Below are 10,651 nucleotides of genomic sequence, written 5' to 3' on the forward strand. Positions count from 1 at the left end.
TTGCTGTTTCTTAGGCAGACGATCCTATAACTGTAAAGCAAAGATGGCTGGCTGTTGGTGAAGCTGCCTTTAACATAGCACTTTAAAAAAAGCTATAACCAGTAGTTAAATGATTTGCAGAATTTAATATTAAAGACTTGGGGAAAACTGACATGAAACTCCATCACAGGTGAGGTTGGCTCTTCAAATCTTTAATAGAACCACTGCAGGATGAACACAGACAAGAGGAACATGCAGCCCCCATGTCACTCCCAGACTGTTACCCCACTGTAAATCTCAACAACCTTTTATACACTTTTCAGTACATTGAACTCTGTGCGACGAGTGGAGGATTTCATGACCTCAGATGGAAGGATTTCAGTCTTCCCCCCAATTAAGTCATTTTCGAGTCCACATGAGATAATCCACAAAGATGTGCAACAATTTGTTTGAAGTGACTATTGACTTGCTCTAATATCTTTTTTGCAGTGTAGGCATTACTCTACATAATTTGCTAGTGCACCAGATTATAGTTGTTTTAAGAAATACATTGTTAGTGTTCAAGCTTCCTTTTCACATTCTGCCTGCAGGCACACACTTCCAAATTTGTTTCTCTCTTCATCTGCACTGGAGCTAGTGCGAATAGTGGGCCTAAGCATACATTTACATTTGTCCCTTACAAAGTATCTTTTTTAAAGGAGATTGTCCCGAAAAGTGCTTGAGTTCTTTTTACTTAAGGTGGCAGGAATTATTAGACATTTCCAGGAGTAACATCTTGTACTTGAGTGATTCTCCAAAAGTAGGTGAACAATAAGTAAGTATTATTACACATCCCTTCATTGTGAATTAACATCAGAACCTTTAAGGGTGTTTAAAGAGACTGTTGGACCTGCCACAATACGTTTGGGGTATGAACTTTAAATAACATATCTATGAGGCATTTAGAGATCAGGTATCTTGTTGAAGAGTGTGTTACTCTGAAGCAAACCTGCGGAAATGTGTCCAGTACCATTCTTCAAATGCAGGCTTAAGATACACTTGCCAAAGGAGGGAGTGTGGTGAGTAGATGTGCATTATTGCTTAGATGCCTGCAGGGTAATCTAAGGTATGGTTGCTGTAATGCATTCTTGGATTATCAGAAATTGATTGAACCGTATATTTGAAGCAAAAGCTATAGTGTTACCTAAAGAAGGTATGTGTTACAACCGTAGGGGACGTCTTTGGGGCTCACCGAAGTGTCTGCATTTAGGAGGAGTGTGTATTGGTAAAGAAAACTGATTTATACCAGTAATTTCTTTTTTACGTTTAACAGTTGTTGTTTGTCTAGGTGTAGATATGGAAGGAATCTGTGTGAGATCATTAATCAATCGTGAGGATCAATGAAGATCTACCATAACTTCTAAAGTCTGGATCAGGAACAGGCTGGTTGCTCTGTAGCATCAAATAGTTTATTACTTTGTTAGCTAATGAGGGGTAAGTTATTAGTCGCTATCGAAAACAAAATGGTAAAAGTGGGTGTGTTTTTATGTGCTGGCGCAGCTTGAAAGTATATGTGGAAAGGAAATGCAATGCATGCCATACATTCTAATGTACTGATAAAAGGTCTCCTTCATTTCTGCTGTTGGGGTTGTTTAAATAGGCGGGCTTAGACACGATTTATTGCAGTCAGCAAGTATGCGTGTTGTGGCAAGCTATCTAAGGAAGTACCTTAATGTAATACGAAGTGGTGCAGTAGCACTGCAATGATAGTTATTGCTCATTCCTAAATTGCATTTTGAACTGCAGCAATGAATGACATTTCTTTAAATTGTTTAATATAGGATGTATCCTTTTTTCCATACATTTCATTGTTAGCGATTTATGATGAATCCCTGCATTGTGTGTCATGGGAATTATTTCAGTTTCGTGTTTTGTTTTTTTAAAGTGCGAACATGGCATTAAAATGCATTGGATCACTGTACAATAATGATGAGTACACAGTTTGATTTAGTCTTCAATAACAAATGATAAAACAATACTTAACACTAAAACAGCAGTTCTGAGCCACTGAGCGTCTAAACCAGGGGTCCCCAACCCTTTGTGCACAATGAGCAGAATGTGCATATCAAATGAAATGGTGAGCAACATCCATTTTTCGACTGAACATATCGGCGTTCAGTTGGTAGACAAATGATTGCAACACAAATTAGAAATGTAATAAACCTGTGACTGCTTATAGAACACATTCATTTGCAGTACTTAATAGTTGCTAGACCACGTGCAATTCTAGTAAAGGAAATTTGAAAAGCCTATAACTTCATTTGACATTAAGGGGTTGTTAACAGAAATTGTTGAGAAAATTGAGTAGTACATTTTTAGAGACATGGGGTCAAGTTGTTCAAAAATATAGTAGGACTGCATTTAACATTAAAATATTTAGCTTGAGAACCTGAAACCCCCGATAATGGCATTTAGTGCAAGTATTTGGACATTAAAATTGGTCAAAGTGGAACACTGATTTTCAGGTGTACTTTGGGGTTCTGGAAGGGGATTTTCTGGAATCTCTAGTGGCAAATGGTGCACTCCTAAGCATACAAGGTCAGCAATACTGTTCCACAGTCATTGATAACTGTATTGTGGATTGTTTTTTCTTCAGGAATGTTATGAAATTTTGCATTTCTGTTTGAACAAAGAGTGAACACTATCCTCTTGAGTTAATATTCCAATGGCCAGGGCAGGCACTATGAAGATGTCGGACAGCCAGAGGGGCTGTTTGGCGATTCCTAAGCTCGACAAGTAGGCATTGGAAAGAATGGCTAAAATCACAAGAAATTAAAATATTCTCTTAAAACCGGGACAGAGCAATTGATAAACAGCATCCCCAAGTTCAGGAGGTCCAGGTTATAGAAAGGGATGCCACATGGTTCGATGTAGAATCTTGAAAAGAAAATTCAACCATGTTTTAATGGGTGCTGTGTACATGGCTGGTCAGATTTAGTTTCAAAATGTCTTATAAGAATTACCAAAATACAGAAAGCAATATTTATTGGAAACAATGAGAGCTTTTTCAAAACGACACTAGACTGCTTTATGTTTAATGCAGTTGTCAACAGGCATTAGGCCATCAGTTTGAACAAGTAGTCCTTGGGCCTCCAGCCCACCTTCGTTATAGGCCCATGTCCTCACTGGACATTGCCAGTAACATATCCAAATGTTTGTTGCTCATACTGGAGGAGTGGACTGCAAGTAACAAAATCTTGAAGGCCTCTGAAACGGGTTTCACGGGAGGGCTTAGTACAGTGGACTGCTGCTTCACTCTGAGCACCAACATGGTGAAATATGCTAAGGTTAAGGGAGTGAGATTATTTTTGTCTTTTTTTCATATTTGGAGAAAACATTTGGTTTGATTGATAGAAACATAGTGTGACGTAATTTACATTTTATTGGGTTCCCTAATGTTTTATTAAATCTTATCAAACTGTGAAACGCAGACATCTCAGCGTGTGTCCGATATACAATATCTGGGAATTATAAATTGTTTTCACCACCAACAAAGATGAAAAGCACAGATGCCAGTTGGCCCCAATTTATTCCTTTCAGGGATTGGGTCTAGTACTTCTCTTAGGAAAGTTAATCCACCCTTTACTTTATTTCATTTATATCGCGCACAATGGACCCTGAGGCATGATGGCGCATACAGAAACAAACCGAACAAACAATAAATAAAACATGAAACGTAAAACAAAAAGATACAAATATCAAAAAAACAGCACACTCATTAGAGAGGCAGTGGGAGACTAGACTGCAGAAAATATAATGGTGACCTAGGGAGCTCAGAATACACATGGGAGGGGAGGGGGGCGTGGGGGGGGGAGAGAAAAAATAGCAGTTGCTCCGGGGGACATCAAAGTATCAGTTTACAATTGGAGGATCCCCTAGGAAGATATCTGCATGATCTAAGATAAGAGGGTAATGTGCTGCACCCGCAACCCAATAGGACACAATCCTTTGATTGTTGCGAACACCAGTCACCTAGGTCAATCCGACGTAAAATTTAAGGTCTGTCAATCTGACAACTCCAGGCCCAGTTCTTTGCCGTAGCCATGCTAACACCTTGTTTCGTAATGCTTCCCTGGATTCTTTCCCCTCGGTCTTCTCAATATTGGTAATCACCAAGTTCCTTTGATCCATAACAAAGGATTGAATACACCGGTTAGCGATCTTGGGCGTTTGTGACTTTTTCATATGCAGGCTCTGTGAGGTCGCAGGCTTTAAGTTGGAATTCGCCACTGTATTTTGTATAGCAGGCAGTTGATTGGATTTAGTATCAGACGGTTGGTAGGGCTCTCGTGATGGCTCACCCGCCCGGCCAAAATCAAGCAAGTGTTAAGACGGATTTCTGAACTCTGTCCTGGCGGCGCAGAAGTTCAGAAGGCCAACCTAATTACTTGGAACAGGGTAACCTCTGGACAAGCCAGACCAATCAGGGTAGCGATCGCGGCGGTCAAGACTAGGTCTCAAGAGGGGTGAGGGTGACTGAAAGCCCGCAATGAGCACACAAAGCAAGGACACTTACAAATTACCGAAAACAGGTGTTCTATTAAAAATATATTAAAAATATATACACATTTATTCCAAGGCCTTTAAAACAATGACCATAGCGAGAAATCGCAATACAACTCTAGTAAACCAACACATACCATACCAATACAATATATATACAAATACAAACAAGTCTCAAGCGTTGGATGCACGAAATGTGTAGTCCACCTAAAAGGTAAGGAAATGCAAGCAGACCCAGGCTTCTCCGCGTCAGTTTCAGTCGCTGGCAGGTTCAGAAGAGCAGGGGACGTCTCGTCGTCGTGTTGAGTCTGCAGCAGCAGAGTTGAGTAAAAGACGTCCCAAACGAAGGAACCTGCACAGTTTGTTACCACAGCAGGGCAACGGAGCAGCCGTGTGTATCTGAGCCAAATGTACACTACTCACTTCAGACCTGGGAACGCCAAGTGTACGAATCGTGTGAGAGTGACAAGGACTCGAAATACTACACAACCTGGCGGCGGTTACAGAGCAAGACTCCTGTGTAGGCTGGTCAGTCTGCTGGATGGCCCAGAGATGCTTCCGAAGGCTTACTAGCAGGAGATGGTGAAGATGCCGAGAATAGCTGTCCCCGCTATTCCAAGGGTCGAAGTACCAGTACAGGCCTTCTGGTTCGATCAAAGGTGAAAAGGGTTTCACAAGGCGACAGCAGTGCAGAGGAGCAGTCCTTCAGCGGGTCACCAGCGATTCCTCGGTTCAGCCTCTTGGTTGCAGGATACTTGGCTCCTGTATTCCTTCGTTCGTGAGAACTCAGAAGATCGACATGGTAGTGGTGTTTCCAGCCCCCTCTTATCCACGGTTCCCTTCGCGCCAAAACGGAGGGGACCCAATGGGAGATCCGCTCATCAACACTCACACCATACGTGGACCTATCACGGACCACGGTGGTCCCAGGCATTCACACCACCCTAGACTCTCTGGCACCCAGGATGTGTATTGGGACCAGACATCCCAGCCCACATCCTGGAAGCACACACCAGGCATGTAGAAGCCCGCGAAAGCATCCGTGTTTCGTGGGAAAGTACATGCCCAAATAAGGAAGGCCCTGGGTCGGCTCGACCTGGGGAAGGTGAAGGGAGCAAGACGGTCAGCGGACAGGACAAAGGAGCCTCGTGGTCTGGCCATTTTGGGAGCCAGGCCACCATTTTGGGTTAAGCCCGAGAAACGCGCTTAAAACGCCAAAAGGAGCTCAAAACACAAGAAACGATCGCTGCCACCATTCCCGTCCATGAATCACTTGCACCGATCAGTTACAATCCTAAAAGAGTATCTAGGCCTGTAGAAGGCTAGAGACCCAAGAGAGCAGTAACTTAGCTTACAGTGCCCTCTTGTGTCATGTTGCACGAAAGCCGCAACATGATAAAAGAAACTACGGAAAACAGCGTTTCCCGGTACTGACTGTTTTAAGGGCATGTCAGTTTCCCCGTAAGAATGGAGCGAAAGCCCAGAGGAGTGCGGCAGAAGGCTGCACTTCTCTGGCAAAGTCGAGAACAAGGTGAAAAACAACAGCAAAAAGTTTAGGGGTTGCCACATGGAAGGAAAATTACCTACAATTACGAAATCTTTCCTAACAGCAAGGACAAGGACAAACCTGCAGGAGAGACCTCTATAAGGGGAGGTTTGGCAACACTGATGGACTCCATGCTGGGAGAGGGAGGTTTGGGAAGATTTTTCAAGTCCTTTCTGATCTATTTCATTAGACTGCTGCGGGAAATAGAGCCTGTTAGGGCTCACCAACGCCACCCATCTATAAATGTCTTCAAGATTTCAGAAGTCCGCAAGATCCCACAGCGACTTTTCCTTCAAGAGTCTCCATGTTGCTGATGTCTTGGATTCCGCAAGCTCAATACCAGTACCACCCACTGAGTTTACCCCGGTCTGCTCATCTAATGGCAGAGCTTGAGTTAACCCGGTCTGAACACCCATTTGGTGAGGACCTTCTTGTATATCGGTATCCTTTTTTATCGGCAAATACTCGTGTCTCCCTCCCTGATCAGCATTGAGATTGCCTTCCTGATTGGACAAGTGTGTAATGGTATATATGGCAAAGGTCTGTTACATGATTTTTATGGCAGCAAAATATAGGGTGCTATAAACTGTCATGTCCTGAAGGGGTTGCAAAATAAATTTCCCCCCTGCTGCTCACATTTTCTCCTTTCCCTCTGCCCTGTATGTACATGTTCTCAATGTCACTGGGCCAAGTAAGATCGTTGTTTTGTCCTCCCTTGTTTCCCCTCCCTTGCCTTGTTGCGCTCTGAAACACCTGTGTATGAGCGTGATACAAATAAAATATCATGTCATATCAATTCCTGTGTCCAATAGAATAGCGTGTCTCCCTGCAGAGACACCTGGTATTGCCTTACGAGCTGAATTGGGAGTGATCAGTTTTGAAGGTGTCGGGCCAGTTAAGATCTTTTAATAATTTTTAAAAAAACATGTGGGATTTTGTGCCAACCATAACATGAATTTCAGTGCACTTGCGATTGCACCCTCCCCTGGTAAAAAAAAAAATACTTGTATGGGGGGGGTTGTAAGGCACTGTATATTTGGGTGGGGGTGGGATATAACTAAATTGAGCACATTAAGTCAACACAAAATAGCTGTTAAAGCAAGACTTTGTCCGATTGGGAGAGATGCAGATGCCCAAAATATATATACCTTTCTCAAATCAGGGCATGTCCCATGTTCCTTCTTAAAGTCGTATTGCTTTAATACGGCGAGTAATAACTGGGTTCAAATCCCAAACACCTGCGCGGTACGCGCAATACGTGACTTTGCAGATGTTTGGGATTTGAACCCAGTTATTACTCGCCGTATTAAAGCAATACGACTTTAAGAAGGAACATGGGACATGCCCTGATTTGAGAAAGGCACTTTTGCCGAAACACGTGTCATGCTTAAAGGGCAACTGTAAATAAATACACCAGCATTGGACTATCGCTTGGTACTTATTTATTTTGGCGCAGTAATAAGGTGAGCCTCAAGTCACTTCTCCTACAATTATAACAAATGGAGTAGAGGAATTCTGTCTCCTTCTTGGGACACACCAATGCGACACTCTAACCAGACATAAGAAATAGGTCGCAGTGGCATTAGTTGATATCAACCAAAAAGCTCCTCACACACTCACCAAAATATATATAGGCTGCCCTCTAGCTTTATATATATACATACTTACATACACACATAAAATGGCATCTGTGAAATAAGATCCCCAGAATGCAAAAGGTTGATTCTAACGGTACGTTTAAATGTACCCACCCCTCAATAAATTACGGTGTGCCGGGGGAAGCACAAAGCGTGCCTTCAAAGTAGGAGTCGATGAAGATTTGCTTAATTTTCTGTTAATTTGTCATTGTTTCTGTGTTTTGCGTGGCCATACATGGTGGCTATGCTTTATATAATTAACTGTAATGATCAGGGGTTTATATAGCTTGTTTGAATATGTCAAAGCTGTTTTTTTTATTTTGTGCTTGTTCTATGGGAATTGTATGAAATATGATACATGTTTTTAAATGTTGCAAACTTAATGGAGAACTACGATTAAATAAATATTGATTGAGTAATACTGGTCATTACATGGTAGGCTTTAAAGGTCACTTCACTGGGACTTTGGAGGTTATTTCCTAAGAACTAATTTGGCATGTCGTGGAAAATAGTGGATTTTAAAGCTCCTGGGGCCTGTTAGATTAGTGAAAAAGTGGTTAGGAATAAAAATAATACTTTTCTGAAGGATTTGGAGCATCTTTTGTCTGCACAAAAGGGGTTTTACACAAGACTTAGTGGCAAACATTGATCAAAGCTTTGAGCATATGATGACCACTTCATAGAGTGGTGTGGTGGTGCCAACTAAGTATTTGGATTAATTAATTGGCTTATTAAGTTACATTTATTAACAGTAACTTAATTGTATTTGAATATAGGACAAATTTATTATGACAAATATGGCATGTATTTACCTTATCTGCCCATTATCTACGTGCCAGATGGGCAGCATCGAAAAATGAATTTTCCACTAGGACACTATGTAATAATAAATGTAGGTGCCACTAAAATGTATATTCACGATTAATATAATGCATGCTGATATCAAACACAAACCTTACTTGTACAAAAAGCAGTGCATGCAAATTATTTATTAAGTGAAAGTTGTATAATCATTCCACTTATCTGCACATTAGGTTCCTGTACAAAGGATCAGAATAAGAACATTTTCTCCAGGATACAAACCTGGTTCAATTATTTTACTCTTTCATTTGTCAGCTGAGCAAAGTATCTGAAGAGGACAGGGTTTTAGCAAGCATAATAAATAAGGACATATACCGAAAAATAATTTGTATGGTGGAAACAAACACAAATCTTGCATATGTAAAAATAAGGCAGCTGTAACAACAGCAGGCTTATTGGCCAAGATTCTTGCACAGTCCAGGACTCTGTCCTGGCTATATTGCTTCTGAGATCTCATCCCTTCAGCACTTCCTTCTAGGCCTGCACACCATGGCCCAGAGCCACTGGTGAGCAACAATTTAGGGTGCCGCGAACAACCTGTTTTCCCGACCTACACATTGGGGATCACTGGTCTAAAACTACGGACTTCCAGCCAGTCCTGGCAGCGAAGGACCTGAGATCCTTGAAGTTTTCAATTTGACGTATAGCTCTGAGGGGGTTGGTGTTACGCTCACCTGGCTCCCACAGAGGCGTCGATCTGAACTGGACAGCTGCGGTCTCCACCAATGTGACGCGTAGGGCCGCGATGACGGACTGGACTGGCCCACCTAGCTTCATTTGCTTGGCCTGTAGGAATATTCTTCTGCAAGTGGAGAAAGGGAATTAACCACCCGTGGAGTTCAGTGTAAATCCACCCACCCCCCCCGCTGTTCTCCCCACGGATCACCTTTGATGTCCCCTCTTATAGTCTCACCTGATGGTTTGAAAAGATGAGCTCTCCATCCTGCATTGAGCGCAGGGGCGCGTTGATAACCAGTTGCTTCACTAGCTCGAAGGAATTGGTGAGTTGCAGAACAATATTGACTCCGAAAAGTATGTAGTTTGTAAGAGTTCAAATGCCTGACTTTCACTCTTGTCCGATTCCTTGCAGATTGCAGCTTGACCCTAGCGAAGAGTTCCTCGTGGCAACCGGTAATATTCTGGTAAGGATTTGTATTTCCAACACAGTTTGATAAATAATGTCAATATGTAACCTGTTGCTTTCTCCCTCATTCAAGCACTGAGGGAAAGTATGAAGTCTCTGGGAATAATACCTCCGGCGGTAAAATCAGGAAAGTCTAATGTGGTGAGGAGGGTTCCCCTTGATAGTCCCTTTGTTTCACCTTGCTGTCCTTTTGTTTCCCCTTAGGGGCCGGGGTTCGGCGAAGATGCAGTGGAAGCTGCGCCGACCCGTGAAGAGGAATAGTACTCCCGGTGGTAAAATCAGGTAAGTCTATGGGGGGGTTACTAATATTCCTCTGTGTATTCCCTTGGCTCACCTTGCTGTTCTTGTCTACTCCTTAGGTGCCGGAATGCGGCGGGAACATGCAGGAGGATGCGGTGGAATGTGAAGATGCTGCGAAGGCCGGTGAGTTCAGCGCGGCGCTGCAGCAGGCGAGGCGACGCGCATAAAATAATTTCTTTCTTCCAGCTCAAAGGCGCGATAGATCGGGAATTCAGGTAAGGATCAAAGGTATTGCTCTTGTTCTAACCTTTTCTCCTTCTTTCTCCCTTTTTTCTAGGAGCTCCAAACTCGAGGCGGGCATGGCAGAAGGCTGGATGCAGACTTGTAGGCACGGTGAGCGTTGCGCTGCTGGATGCAGAATAACACAAAGCATGTGCTGCTCTTTGGGCGTGGTTTAAATAGCCCCAAAGTAGTCCCAGGTAAGTATTCCTCCCCAGCCCCGCCCGAGAAAAAAATAGTCCCTAGGTAAAATAGTCCCTTCCAAGCCTCATTTGGCTTGGAGCTCTTGCAGCATGGTCTGCATCAGGTAAGTTCTACTCGGAGTCTGGCGCCATAGGCGCCAGGACCGCACCCAAACAGCCCCTAGCAGGGGTTTTTGGGCTTGCCCAAAATAACTTGATGCCTGCTTCCGGGGTTGCTGGA

Source organism: Ambystoma mexicanum, chromosome 8 (assembly GCF_040938575.1).
Source record: "Ambystoma mexicanum isolate Mex_15411 chromosome 8, UKY_AmexF1_1, whole genome shotgun sequence".
Taxonomy (NCBI): domain Eukaryota; kingdom Metazoa; phylum Chordata; class Amphibia; order Caudata; family Ambystomatidae; genus Ambystoma; species Ambystoma mexicanum.